The sequence below is a fragment of the Monodon monoceros genome, unplaced genomic scaffold (assembly GCF_005190385.1).
Source record: "Monodon monoceros isolate NGI ecotype Baffin Bay Population unplaced genomic scaffold, NGI_Narwhal_1 Super_Scaffold_16, whole genome shotgun sequence".
In the NCBI taxonomy this organism is placed as follows: Eukaryota; Metazoa; Chordata; class Mammalia; order Artiodactyla; family Monodontidae; genus Monodon; species Monodon monoceros.
The window spans coordinates 28,869,822-28,885,362 of record NW_021703772.1 but is presented as its reverse complement, the minus strand read 5'-3'; the positions used below and the strand labels follow the sequence as shown (position 1 = coordinate 28,885,362).

The window sequence follows — 15,541 nt, the reverse complement described above, 5'->3', positions numbered from 1 at the left end:
TCAGGTCTGGCTGTGCAGTGGAGCACAGACGCAAAACAGACTTGTCAAGATGGGCAGCTTCTTCTGGAAGAAGTTTATCTCAATGGAGAGAAACATGTGATGGCTGAAAATTATCGAAATACCAGCACCTCCGCCTGGGAACAGCACAGGGGGCTGAAAAGAGCTGGCTGCGAATAAAGTAAGTATCAATCCGCTGTGCACAGGAGGGGTGGGGGGACAATGATACATATCCCAAATATGAGTGGGTGCTTGGCAAGAGGAAGCTATCATTTCTAACATCAGTAATTATTTTCAACTTAATAATTGATAATTATTGATAAGAGAAGTGAAAGTATTTTACGTCTTACTTCTCTGAGGAGGTAGAACAGAACTTCCACATGTTCCCACTGCCGAGTTGACTAAGCCCCTGTACCCTCAACCTCATATATTCGACCTCCCCTCTTTCTGCAGCGAGCAAAAGGTCCCGGTAGCGCTCTAAGCACAAATCTTCTTGTCCGTTGGAGTCTCTTGCCTTCTCGCCTTGTCAAGCACTCACTCCCAGAGTTGTCCTCTGCCATCTGCATTATCCGTTCCTCTCTATTGGTCATTCCTTTCGGCTTAAACATGCTATCATGACTCCCATTAAAAAATCCAGTCTTTTAACCCCATATCCCCTTTGAATTGCCACCCAATTATTTTTCTGCTTGCTTTTTAGCAAAGTTCCTTTCTCTACTTCCTGCTGCTCCCCTCGTTCCCTTAAACAACCTCAGGGAACAATTGTTGTTATCAAGGCCACCAGTGATCTCCACACAACCAAATTCAAGGACTCCGTTTCACAACATTTGCCCTAATTGGTTGCTCCACGTAAAATGTGATGTAATACGTTTTCCTGCTTATCCATTCACCATCTGCCTCCCCACGCCACACACACACACTGTAATATACGCAATTCTCATGGGAAAATAGCAACTTCGCTCCGTTTACCGTGTGTCCCCAGCTCCTAGAACACTGCCCCTGGCAGATGTTAGGTCTTCGATAAATACTTGCTGACTAAGTGCCTGAATGAACAAATCGATTGATTTGGCTCTGCTGGTTATCTGGTTATTGGTAAGTAAGGGTAATACTTTCTTTGAGACGTAACAGTAATTTCTTCAGCCTCACGTTTTGCCATGGTCTGGGGAAGTGATGTTGTTCACTCTCAGAAATGCAGTGGTGAGGCAAGAAAAGTGAAGCTGTTATGTATTGAGTGTCTACTATATGGCAAGCACTGGACTAGCCACTTTCATATACATTTTCTCCTTTACCCCTCACAATCTTATAAGACACAGGCTATTATTATCTTCATTTTGCAAATGAAGAGAGGTAAATCAGCTTGTCCAAGTTTACCCAAACACGAGTCCAGCGGTGATGAACTCGTGCAGTTTTCTAGTTCCTTTGCTGCTTAGATATTAAATGCTGTGAATTCACAGAAAACCAAAGCAACCGAGCTGATAAAGATATAAGTCAAAGCTTCCAAAGTAAAATATATATTCTTTTCGGAATATTTGTGGTGTTGTTTCTATTGTCAAAGAACATCAGAGTTTCACCTAAGTAAATAAGACAACAGAGCTCAAAGGGCTTTTATTGCTTGTTTTCTTTCCCCAGCACGCTCACCTGGGGCTTACAACCATTATCCATAGGATGCATGTAGTTGTAGAGCAGCCGTCTAGTTAGGGGTGCCAGATAAAACACAGGAGGTCCAGTTAAACTGAACTGCACATGAAACACAAATAACGTTTTAGCCTAAGTATGGCCCAAACATTGCATGGGACATACTTATTCTCAAAAAATATTTATTGTTTAACTGAAATTCAAAGACAGCTGTGCTTCTACATTTTTATTTGCTAAATCTGTCAACCCTATATGTGGCAAATGTGTCCTTCCATGCTTGTCCCTCCACTCTGCCAGACAGTTTTATCAAGGCAACAGAAAAAGGAAAGAAGCAAGGGCCACTATGAAAAGACTTTGAAGCAATTAGAGCCAATGACTGCTGTCTTGCTTTTTATGAGGGAAGGCCTGGGACTGCTAGGAGGTAAGTTTTGTAATAGGTTAGGTTTACCTCCAGACCCCTTTGAGCACCACCCTCTGCTTCTCAGGCCTTCTCTCTGCTGCTTAGAAACTGAGCAACTGTGGACAAATCCCTTATGTTCTCTAGCCTCATTTTACCCATCCACAAAATGACGGTAGTCTTAGGTGTTAGAGAGAAAAGAAAATAGGTGATGTGGTGGGACTAACTTCTGTAGATATGATAGTTGGGCAAGATCTCAGTGAAGCTTTTTAACAGAAACTCGAATGATTAGAAGAAAGCAGCCATGTTCTGCAAAGAAGACACCATACAGATGGCCAAAAGAACATGAAAAGATGCTCAACATCACTAATTATCAGAGAAATGAAAATCAAAACTACAATGAGGTATCACCTCACACCAGTCAGAATGGCCATCAACAAAAAGTCTATAAACAATAAATGCTGGAGAGGGTGTGGAGAAAAGGGAACCCTCTTGCACTGTTGGTGGGAATGTAAATTGATACGGCCACAATGGAGAACAGTATGGCGGTTCCTTAAAAAACTAAAAATAGAACTACCCTACAGCCCAGCAATTCCACTACTGGGCATATACCCTGAGAAAACCATAATTCAAAAAGAATCATGTACCACAATGTTCACTGCAGCTCTATTTACAATAGCCAGGACATGGAAGCAACCTAAGTGTCCATCAACAGACAAAAGGATAAAGAAGATATGGCACATATATACAATGGAATATTACTCAGCCATAAAAAAGAATGAAATAATGCCATTTGCAGCAACATGGATGGACCTAGAGATTGTCACACTAAGAGAAGTAAGTCAGACAGAGAAAGACAAATATCATATGATATCACTCATATGTGGAATCTAATATTAAAAATGATACAAATGAAGTTATTTACAAAACAGAAACAGACTTACAGACATTGAAAACAAACTTGTAGTTAAGAAAGGGGAAACGTAGTGGGGAGGGATAAATCAGGAGCTTGGGATGAACATACACACACTATTATAAACAAGAATGATGACTAATGGAGACATACTGTATAGCACACGGAACTCTACTCAGTATTCCGTGATAACCTACATGAGAAAAGAATCTAAAAAAGAATGAATACATGTATATGTATAACTGAATCACTTTGCTGTACACCTGAAACTAACACAACATTGTACATCAACTACACTCCGATAAAATTAAAATATTAAAAAAAAGATAAACAAAGGAAAATTTCACTGATAAATCTTCTAACATTATGGCTTTATTCACAAAAATAAAAGATACTAGTACCAAGGAGGGGAAAAAAAAGAAGAAAGCAACCATGAGAAGAGTGTGTGTGTGTGTGTGTGTGTGTGTGTGTTTATGTCTGTGCAACTACAGATAAGATAGAGGAGATGAGGGCTAGATGGGACAATGAGTACCAAGTGTTTAATGGGGACAGAGGATTCCATACTGACTTGTCTTTTTAACAAAAATAAAAGGAACCAGATTCAGAGTAAAGTAAAAACTTGACAATGGGAGCAAAGCAAAACTAATCTATAAATCACATTCCCTGAAGTTGATTTAAGTGGTGAACAGAAACGCATGCTAAGTGAGGAAGAAAATACAAAAACTGGGCATAAACACAGCTTGAAGTTATGATCAAATTAAAGTTACAACGAATTTAACCCCATTGATACTTGACATTGTGTATCTGAAGAAGGGCCGTGATACGGACTGAATTGTGTCCCCCACTTCAAGTTCCTATGTTGAAGTCCTAACTCACAATGCAATGATATATTTAGAAAAAGAACTTTTAGGGTGGTAATTAAGGTGAAATGAGGTCATAAGAGTGGGGTCATAATCCAATAGGACTGGTAGCCTTATAGGAAGAGGAAGGGAGAAAGACCTTTCTTCCCAACTGCATACGCTGAGGAAAGGCCACGTGAGGACACAGCAAGAAGACGGTCATCTGCAAGCCAGAGAGAGAGGCCTCACCAAAGCCCAACCAGGCTGGCACCCTGATCCCAGACTTCTAGGCTCCAGAACTGTGAGAAAATGCATTTCCGTGTTCAAGCCACCCAGCCAATGATATTATTGTTATGGCAATCTAAGCAGACTAAGACAGAGTGAGAAATTAAAATATGTTTAGAGGAACACTCACACACCCATTTTAAGAGCCTGATTGTGTGAAAAGTCTACAGTTATTTAATATCAAGTAGAATATGGAGTGAGAAAGAGAAATGAAGTCAGTGAGATAGACAAAAACAACCTAGCAATTAATGGAATAAATAACCAGGAACGAAGCCTCTTTTCCAGCGTTGGGACCAGCCTTGGGTTTACCAGGTTCCCAAATGAAAGGAAATGATCGTGGGAGATCAGCCATCTCATGTGGAGGGCACAACTGGATGAGCAAAGGCAAATGTGCAGAACGGGGAGAGTACCCAGCGCCAGTTAGAAACATCTGAACTCTAACTTTGAAAAATTCCAAGACCTTTAGTATATTAATTCATCCATTCTTGTTATTCTTTCTCTTAGGTTTTAAAGAAAAAACACAAGGCACAACCCGTTGTCCAAGGTTCATTCATTCAAGACTTCATGTCAGGGAATGGGAGTATTCAAGATTTAATGATGTGGAGATTCCTGCTCACAAAAATGCTCAGTTCTGTAGGAGAGATGTTCAGAAAATCTGAGCAATGCAAAGCTGGTTTTGCAAAAACATTGGATAAACAACTGTCATAAGACTGGGTGGATGGATGGATGGATGGATGGATGGATGGGTGAATGGGTGAGACAGTGATTGTTACAGACGTTCACAGAAGGGCTAGAGTCCTGATGCCAGCCTCTGGCTGTGTTCAATCTATTTGAGCACAGGCATTGATCATTCTCTGACAAACTGATCTGTATATGGCTCCTCTACTATGAGCATCTAAGAAACATGAACATCTTATTTGCTTTTGTTTTCCCAAAAACCTAGCCTTGTCACCATGAACTGGGACTCTGACAATTCCATTGACTCTTGAGCTGTCTTGTTCTCCCTGTCACTACTGGGGGTCTGTTTAATGAACTCATTCATTTATTCATTCAATAAATAGTTATTAAGTGCTTGCTACATGCTATGTATTGCTCTAAGCTCTGTGGCTACATTAGAAAGCAAATGTGCTTATGTTCTGCTGAGAAAGAAACACAAAATAAACCAAAAAATAAAACATATAGTACATCAGAGAGTGATAAGTGCTATGGAGAAAAGTAAAGCAGGGAAGATGGACAGAGCAAGCCAGAGCGGGGCAGGGGGTAAGATGTTTTAAAATGTGCTCAGGGAACACTCACCAGGAGGGTGACCTGTGAGCAAAGACCTGGAGGAGTTGGAGTGGCCCACACAGCTCTCTGGGGTAAATGTGCTCCAGCCAGAGGGAAGAACGAAGCTCGGATATCAGAGTGTGCCTGGAATGAAAAGGAAAACAGTAGATGGACCATTGCATCAGGACAAAGGAAGGGGAAGACAGAGGATATAATGTCAGAAAGAAGAGGGGAAGGGAGAGTCCCATGGAGGGCCCTGTCGGCCCTGGTAAGGATTTTGGCTTTTTTTTTAACTTTTGAATTAAAATGGTACAAACAAACTTATTTACAAAACAGAAATAGTCACAGATGTAGAAAACAAATTTATGGTTACCAAGGGGGAAAGTGGAGGAGGCGAGGGATAAATTGGGAGATTGGTACTGACATATCCACACTACTATATATAAAATAGAGAACTAATATGTATCTACTGTATAGCACAGGGAGCTCTGTTCTATACTCTGTAATGACCTATATGGGAATAGAATCTAAAAAAGACTGGATATATGTGTATGTATAACTGATTCACTTCGCTGTACAGCAGAAACTAACACAGCATTGTACATCAACTATACTCCAATAAAAACTAATTTAAAAAATTTTTTATTATTGAGGTATAATTGACATGCAACACTGTATTAGTTTCAGGTGTATAACGTAATGATTTAATATTTGTACACACTGTGAAATGACCACCACAATAAGTCTAGTTACCATCCATCACCACATTGTTACAATTTTTTTTTCTTGTGATGAGTACTTTTAAGATCTACTCTCTTAGCAACTTTTGAATATGCAATATAACATTAACTATAGTCACCATGCTCTGTTTTACACCCCCATGACTTATTTATTTATGTTTTTGTTTTGCGGTGCGCGGGCCTCTCACTGTTGTGGCCTCTCCCGTTGTGGAGCACAGGCTCCGGACGCGCAGGCTCAGCGGCCATGGCTCACGGGCCCAGCTGCTGCGCGGCATGTGGGATCTTCCCGGACCGGGGCACGAACCCGTGTCCCCTGCATCGGCAGGTGGACTCTCAACCACTGCGCCACCAGGGAAGCCCAACTTATTTATTTTATAACTGGAAGTTTGTACCTCTTGATCCTCTTCACTCATTTCACCCACTCTCCCAACACCCCTCCCCTTTGGCAACCACCAACCTGTTCTCTATATCAATGAGTTTTGTTTTGTTTCATTTGTTCATTTGTTTTATTTTTTAGATTTCACATAGAAGTGAAATCATACAGTATTTGTCTTTCTCTGTATGACTTATTGCACTTAGTATATTACCCTCAAGTTCCATCCATGTCATTGCAAATGGCAAGGTTTCATTCTTTTTTATGGTTATATTCCATTGTATATATATCTATACCTATCTATCTATCTATCTATATCACATTGTCTTTATCCATTCATCTGTTGATGGACATTTAGGTTGCTTCCATATATTGATTATTGTAAATAATGCTGCAATGAACATAGGGGTGCATATAACTTTTCAGAGTAGTGTTTTTATTTTCTTTGGATAAATACCCAGAAGTGGAACTGCTGGATCATATGGTAGTCCTATTTTTATTTTTTTGAGAAGCCCTTCATAGAGTTTTCCATAGTGGCTGCACCAATTTACTTTCCTATCAACAGTGCCCTGCGTTTCCTTTTTTCCACATCCTTGCCAATACTTGTTATTTCTTGTCTTTTTGATAATGTCCATTCTAACAGGTGTGAGGTGTATCTCATTGTGGTTTTGATTTGCATTTCCCTGATGATTAGTAAGAGAAGGTGGTGACTCCGACCAGGTATTAGTGGCAGAGGTGGTGAGAATATTAGATTTTAAATATCTTTGGGGAGTAGAGTCGATAGGACTTGCTGGTGGTTCGGATGTGGGGCTTTAATGAGGAGACTTCCATTATGTTCCCAAGCACCCCTGGTATAAATAGTGGCTTGCTACATGGCATCTTCTGCTGAGGGCCCTCCTTTAACTGATTGGTTGGCCCAGTTTGAACTGGGATCCTTCCAGTCCCACAAGTCCCTTTCCCACCCCCACAATCATAACTGTGATTAGGATTGATGGTCTCCCCACCCCTACAGCCTCCACTGACCTGTCACCTTTTTTTTTTTTTTTTTTTTTTGCGGTACGCAGGCCTCTCACTGTTGTGGCCTCTCCTGTTGCGGAGCACAGGCTCCGGATGCACAGGCTCAGCGGCCTTGGCTCACAGGCCCAGCCGCTCCGCGGCATGTGGGATCCTCCCGGACCGGGGCACGAACCCACGTCCCCTGCATCGGCAGGCGGACTCTCAACCACTGCGCCACCAGGGAAGCCCGACCTGTCACACTTCTTGCCAAGTCCAGCCCAGGGTCCATCCTATAACTCTCCATTTCCTACCTCTCCTTGCCTGCATTTAGATTCCCATAAGAATGGAAAATATGGGTCTGAAGGAAGAAAAGGCTCTATCTAGATGAAAATGGGTCCAAGTGGGGAGAGCAATTCCAAGCCAGGATAACTGTTAAGGGAAAGCATTGGACCATGTACTGTAGCCCTGAAACGATCAGAACAGCAAGACCAGACATTGAAAATCAGCACCTTTCTAGTTTTCTACCCACCATCTGTTTCCAGATTTCAAGGCATTTGGGGTCAAAATGAGATGTCTGCAGTTGCCATCTGAGAACAAGAATAGATAAAATATCTAAAGAGAGTGGCTCTTGCAAACTGTTAGTCTTACTCGTGATTGTTTCAGCAACAAAGAAAAGAAGAAGGGACAAAAGAGAGAAAGGAAGAAAGAACAAAACAACAAAAAAAGAAAGATTGGTTCTTTCCCATTAGCTATTTTATAGAAACCAGCAACGGGCTATAACCACATGCTACACTATTTACCTAACTTTCAAAAAGAATCCAAGCCATCAACCCCCTGTATACTATCTTATGATTTAAATCAGGACATATTTTATGGCAGCAATTAAGAACTCCTCTCAGAGAATGAGGCTGAGCCTGCTAAGTCTAACCAAATCATTTTTTTAGTATTAAAACATACACTGCATAAATACTTTGGAACACAGTTGATGCAATATATCCTGCTTTTCAAATTCCTGATCAGGATTTCCAGACATTCAGAAATGCCGGGGGTGAGGATGGGGGGCTGCAGGCGGAGGGGGGGGGCTATGTGCACGTGTTGTCATTTTAAAGGATCCAATCCTATAATTCTCTCGTGTGGAAATTTTCCACTGACTTCAGATTTGCTAGTATGAACCACCAGATCCTCAAAGATTGTGCTAGGGCAATTTGGAGGCATACTTCCAACCCCCTGGTGGAATAAATTATAATATGCAATGAAGTAGTTATTTTCTAGGACTTGTTGTGTTTTTATCCCTCCCACAAACAAAATGCAAACCATCACAAATTAAATAGATTCCTCAAGGTCTGAAGGAAGCTTCTCAGGCTGTTTTTTGTACACTCAGTGGCATGTCACAACAGATGTTAAAGGGCCAGCCCCAAAAGCAGACTGTTTTAGAGATAAGATGTGAAATGGAAGCAGGGGACTTGAAGGCTTTCCCCTCAAGAGATTTTGATAATGAAGTGACATGGTAGGTGAGTATTAATCTCAGCCCCTTCCTAACCTCTTTGTGTGTCTCCCTCTGAGGTCTTTCAGTTCCCAGAGTAGCAGGTTCAACAGAATGTTAGCTCCCTAGAACCTACCCACTTTCCCCCCCACTTTAATTATTGAAAGAAACTTTTCAAACAGCTATTATGTTGATGGACTCTTCCACCAGATGCTACGCTTCACCTATGTCCCTGAGGAGTACCTCTTACCTGTTTTTCCTACAGAGGCTGAAGTGGCTAGATTCACTGTCAAGTAGAGGAGGTGGCACTGCTCCTGATATGTTGAATTTGTGGAACTGAGACTTGGAACTCGGAACTCTGAAACTGCATCTGGACAGCACCTCTACACACGGCTCCCTTAGACCCTCACAGAGGTGGGCACAGGGCCCGTGAAAGTCATAATGTCTCCACGTGCCTGCCGGCTCTAGCCTTCATTTATGAACAAAAGATATCACCCCTGATGACCAGCCTCCCTTTCATACTGTATACTGCACATAATTTGGAGGTCATAGGACTGGGGTGGCCCAGGGACCCCTGAAATAGCTCTGGGCAAGTCCCTCCCTCATTCACATTTGCCACCATCTGTCCAGCTCTGGTCCTGACCCTCTCTTTACCCTGCTTATCAGAAACACAGGATGGCGGTTGGGTTTGGGGGTGTCCATCCACTCACACGCCATTTGTAGGATCTGCCCCTGCCTAAGGCCACTGCCTCAGGGCCTGTTCTAATGTCTATGCTTGTGCCTAATGAGAATGTGCATAACAGATAGCTTATTCAAAACCTAAAATCTAGTTAGTGTGGCAACAGGAATTAATAGGCTCCATATTCTTTTACCTACCTCTGGCTAGAAATGATAACTGAAGCCAGAAGTTACAAGCTTCAGTGAGCAGATTAATGAGAAAACTTGAAAGCTTGGGAGGCAGTCAACACAGGTAGTTCGAGTAGACAAATCTTTCAGTTAGAAATTACATCTTGATAAATGGTTAAGGAAATTATTATTGAATATTTACATACCAGTTACCATAATGTAAGCTGCATCAATCCATTGTCTGTACTTAAAGTTTCTGCCTAAGCCTATTTCTTACTGCAAAGAGATTTCTTGTGATATTAAAAAGTCTGTTTTAAGAGTTCTAAGAACTGTTATGGCTTTGAAACTATAAATGTTCACTATGGGAAACTACATATGTTGTGGTTTGTAGTAGAAAACAGTGTATGTTTACTTTTCTAATCTATGTTGGTCATTGGAGGCTGATATAAGCCACCAATCTTGTTCACTGCTCTCAATCTAGTGTACCCAACCACTGTAAAGGGCTGTGCTATATCTCTTAAAATTAAAACATAGCTAAAGGCATTTCTGCTCATAAAGATTTATCTTACAATTATAATTAAGGTGTTGATAACAGTGTATCTTTTAAACAGAATGAGAACAAGATACGGCACGTTAGTAACAACATTCTAGGGATTCTATTGTTTTCATTTCAGAAAAACTCTGTCTTCTACACTTAGTTTTTAAATAAACATGTAGGTAAGTTGAAAAACAAAAAGACAGTCACTCCAACGGTAATTTTCATGACAACCTGATTAAGATGAGAATATGGGCGGGTGGGACTGTGCACAAAAATACCTAACACAGAGGGTAGCCTATGCGAGGGGATTGATAAATGCAGACTGAATCTGACGTGCAACAATCAAAGTTCCTTTATACTAAAGTTAGTCTAATCCTAGAGATAGAGGTTACCAACCACATCCTCTGGAATGTTATCTAATCCCACCCCCAGTCCTAAAATTTCCTTTTTATCCTCAAGAGGAAGCTATGGAAAGGAGATCTACCATGTGAGGTGTCCCAAGAAGAGGAGAGGTGCGCTGTTTCTTCTCCAACTCACATCACCTCTCTTTGTCCCTACAGGAGCCTTTCCCAGGTCCCATTGCCATGAGCCTGGTTTACGATGCTTGTGCTGCCCTTGTGAGTACCTTCCTCTTCTTGAATCAGAGATCATCAGTCCACAGGCATTCCCTACCTCCCGAAATTTTCATACCTGTCTTGTAGAGCCACAGATGTGCTGCCCAGATTCTCCTTCAAGGGAGGATTTGATGGGATAGCTGGCAGCAGTCGTGTGCCAGCTGTCAGCTGTTCTGGGGTCTGCCTCAGCTGCAGAGACCCTCCTCCCCGAGGTCACACTCTTTCCCGACAGCCCACAACCCTTGCCTGAGACAGCTGCCCACTTGAGCACGACTCCAATGGGCACTATTCACTCCAATACTCCTGGTGAAATTGGCCCAGCATCACATTTGGGCTTCTTCCTCTGCCCAATCTGCTCCTGGCTCCTCCCCTCTACAGGTGTTGAACCCAATGAGCGTATTGCTCTGAAAACTCCAGCTCAGTTTCTGTTTCTGGAGAGTCCAACCTGAGATGGCTGTTACGTATTTCAATCTCGTCATGAGATTACTGCCAAATGATCAACCTGACAAATTCAGGTGAAGGGAGAGGAAAGTCTAGAAGCTCATTAGCCTACATCAGTGGTCCTAAATATTTTAGCCTTTAGAAATAGAACCCTTCCTTCAAATTATGAAACCATAAAGCAGAATAAGGTGGGGCATCTCAGTTGAAACTTCTGTGGCAGGCCACAGAGTCCTAGAGAGATGAAAATCAATGGACCAAATAAATCAGTGGTTCCCAACCCACATCAGGCATCAGAATCCATTGGGGACATTTAAAAAATACAAATATCTGGCCCTTACCCCTGAGATTCAGTTTCAATGCTGTAAAAGTCCTTCGGGTGAATCTAACAGATAGCTTGGGCTGAGAACTCATGAACTCTAAGGCATTTTTACCCTCTGCAGGTGTGTCATCCAGAACACAAGATGGCCCTTTCTCCAGTATAAACATCTAATACAAGGTCTCTACCATCCAAGGCTAAAGAGCCAATCTAGCCTTTATATTAATAGAGGGATTTATTTTTAATTACTTATTAATATCACTGGCTATATTCTCCTCCAAAAATCAAACAAAAGAAATGACAGATGAGCTAATGTCCCTTCTGACCTCCCTCCACCCCAGCATAAAAGGGCTTCTCCTAATACTCCTGGATCCCATTTTTCCTCTGCTGCCACACGTCCTAGAACTCCTAGGACCCACAGGCCCCAAAGCTCCCCAAAAGAGAAGACGCTGTCTAACTATGGGGAGATCCCTCGCTGGCCTTACCTGCTTTCGTGGGGCCAAATCCACAGGAAGCTTCAGTAGGACTCCTGGCTTTGTTGTTATCCAAAACCCCATTTAAAGAGTCAAATTGCATTTGTTCTCTTACCCTCCTGAAGCTGGAGACAGATGCACAGAGAATCCTTCTCAATTGGCTGTCCTGACTTTCACCTTTTTTGTAGCAAATTTTCATTTTCTATCGTTCTCAAATATATATATGTTGGCCCTATGTTTATTCTCCCAAACCACCTAAAAATTGGTACGATTGAATTTCCTCTGGTTGTTTGTAAAAGAGCACCCATTTTTTTTAGAATTTGGTTGCTTCTCTTTATAGATGCCTTTTTGAATACTTGATCTTCAATGTTTTTTTTTTTGTTTTTTTGGTTAAAGTTGATAGCAAGTGTTAAAGTAGTTTGTACAATGCCTGAGATTATTCATGATCAACTGGCACTCAAGGATCCTTCAATTTTTGGTCAACTTATAATTTCCGCTCCATTTAGTGCTAGGAAAATAGGAGTTTCCTGATCACCCCTTTTGCTAAGAGTCCCTCTCTTAGGAAACCTGGATATACCCACTGATCTCATCTCCAATTTGATCACAACACTGATGCGAGCAGAATTGTGAGAATAGAGTCCAGTAAAATCGTTTTGATTCTAAAGAAACAACATATGCTGAACATCTAATACCCTCCCTAGATATATATATATGCACTTATGTATATGTTCATAAAGAATATAAGGTATTATTTTGTGGGTACTATATAAAAGTGCTAAATATATATATACACACACACATATATTTCAGTAATTTGTACTCAACAGTAAATAAATATCTGATTCATTTTAAAAAATAAATGTTTATTGAAAATAATATACACTAAGAGAAAGGCACAAGTCGTTAGTGTATAGCTCAAAGAATTTTCGCGAGGTGAACATTCCCCCAGTAACCAGCACCAAAATCAAGAAATAGAATATTACAATCACCAAAGAATCCTGCCTATGTCCTCTCCCTGTTTCTAGGCCCCAGTCACTAACCTAAATGTATCACCTTATACTAGTTTTGCCTGTTTGTGTACTTTATGTCAATGGAATTACAGAGAGTGTGTTCTCTTGTGTCTACTTTCTTTCAATATTATCCTTGTAAGAGCCGTCCATGTTTTGTATGGTAGCAAGAGTTTGTTCATTTTCATTGATTGAATATAAGAGAAATCATTTACTCATTCTACCACTGATGGACATTTGTTTGGGGGGTGGGGAGTGCTATTATGAATACATTTGCCACCCACTCTCTTATACATATGTATGTATGTATATGTATTTTGGCATGTGTATGTAAGCATTTCTGTTGAGTATGTGTCTGGGAATGAAATTGCTAAATGATAAAATATACATATATTCAGCTTGGTAGATACTGCCAAACACATTTTCAAAATGATTGCACCAATGTATATTCAGAAGTATATGAGAGTTCCAGTTGTTTCACATCTTCGTCAACATTTGGTTGTTTTTTGTTTTTTGTTTTTCTTTTTTGCGGTACGCGGGCCTCTCACTGCTGCGGCCCCTCCTGTTGCGGAGCACAGGCCCCAGACGCACAGGCCCAGAGGCCATGGCCCATGGGCCCAGCCACTCCGCGGCACGCGGGATCTTGCCGGACCAGGGCACGAACCCGCGTCCCCTGCATCGGCAGGCAGACTCCCAACCACTGCGCCACCAGGGAAGCCCAACATTTGGTATTTTTTTGTCAGTCTTGTTATTTTCATTCTAACCATCCTGGCAGATAAGTAGCGGTATCTCATTATGGTTTTAATATACCTTTTCCCTGAATATTAATAAGGGTGATCACTTTTTAATAAGTTTATTGGACATTTGGATATCCACTTTTATGAAGATTTCATTCAAGTCTTTTGCCTATTTTAAAGCTTCAGTTAATTAAGACAATGTGTATTGGCATAAGGATAGACAAATAGATCAATAGAAAAGAACAGAAATTCCACACATATACTATCACTTGATTTGAAATAAAGCTGGAAGTGATAAAAAGTGGGGAAAAAATGTTTCTACAGTAAATCATGTTGGGTCAAAAGGATATTCATATGGAAAAATATACATTTTAACCCCTACCTCACATCATAATCAAAAATAAATTTTAGATAGACTGTAGATTTCACTATGAAAAGTAAAACAATAAATTTTTTTAAGAAAACAAAGAATAATATCTTAATGACCATGCTGAGTGAAAAGATTTCATAAACAGGATATAAAAAGCTCTAAGTATAAAGTGATAAGTTAAAGTACTTTAAATTTCTGTTTATCAAAAGGCACCATTAAGAGAGTGAAAAGGCGAGCCACAAAAGATACTTACAAGAAATATATTGGGTCAGCTAAAAAGTTTGTTCGGGTTTTTCCATAACATCTTGCAGAAAACCCAAACAAACGAATTTTTTGCCAACCCAGTATTTAACAAAAGACTCATATCCAGAACAGATTCTGTTAACTGTTGCATATTATTCCATAGTATGTATGTCATAGTTTATATTTATCCCCTAGTTATGATCATTTACTCTGTTACTAATAGTTCACTATTTTAAAACAGTGTGGTAATTAATACACTGGTACATCTTTGAGTGTTTCCCTAATGAATTACCCAGAAGGGGATTGCAGAGTCATGAGATAAAGCAGGGTTTCAAGCCACAAAGGCCAATGGAAAGATATTTTTTCCCAGATGGGTTTTCTCCCATCTTGCAAATCTCACTCGGAAACTAACTGTCTGCATTCTCTTGGCCGGGGCCCTGCCCAATTTTTTCTCCTTGAGGAGAAGACAAGAATTCTGATGAGGGGGGATAAAAGGACATAAGAAAATGTTTAGACAAGAGAGCTTTCCAATATTCTCTCAAAGACCTTCTTCTTGGCTTCTCAGCATTCTGAAAGAAATTATATTTATGACGTAGGTATTGACTTGAGCAGTATATCTTCTATGTCAAGGATTGGTAAGTATCCTGAGGTCTTTTGAAATAAGGAACTTATCAAATACAAACTTCAACTAAATGATAAGTTTCTTTGGTTCCTAAGGAGGGATTGGACATCTCTGTATTTTCAGCATTATTTACTGAAAGTATTTTTCAAATACATATCAATCTACTCTCCTGCTTTGGTAAGTACAATGTCCTGACTATAGTTGATTATTTCTTTACAGGTACAAAATCTTAAGATACTCATGGTCATAATTTGAACATTAATCTCATCATACATGGCATTGAGATAGAAAGTGTCCCTGGCACATTTTGCCCTAGAGTAGACTATAAACTTCTTAAAGGCAAGGACTACATTCAAATTCTGATTCCGTCAGGTACAAGGTTTGTGTTCTTGAGTGGGAGTATCTGATTCCCA

The 15,541-nt window shown here is 40.6% G+C and overlaps 1 long non-coding RNA gene across 1 annotated transcript in view; it reads right to left on the bottom strand.

Moving 5' to 3' along the window:
• LOC114896644 overlaps positions 1-15,541 on the bottom strand; it is a 77,156-nt gene that overhangs the window by 29,028 nt on the left and 32,587 nt on the right. The window contains exon 3 of the long non-coding RNA XR_003793858.1: positions 5,360-5,473. This is a non-coding gene — a long non-coding RNA (uncharacterized LOC114896644). The remainder of the gene's footprint in view (positions 1-5,359; positions 5,474-15,541) is intronic.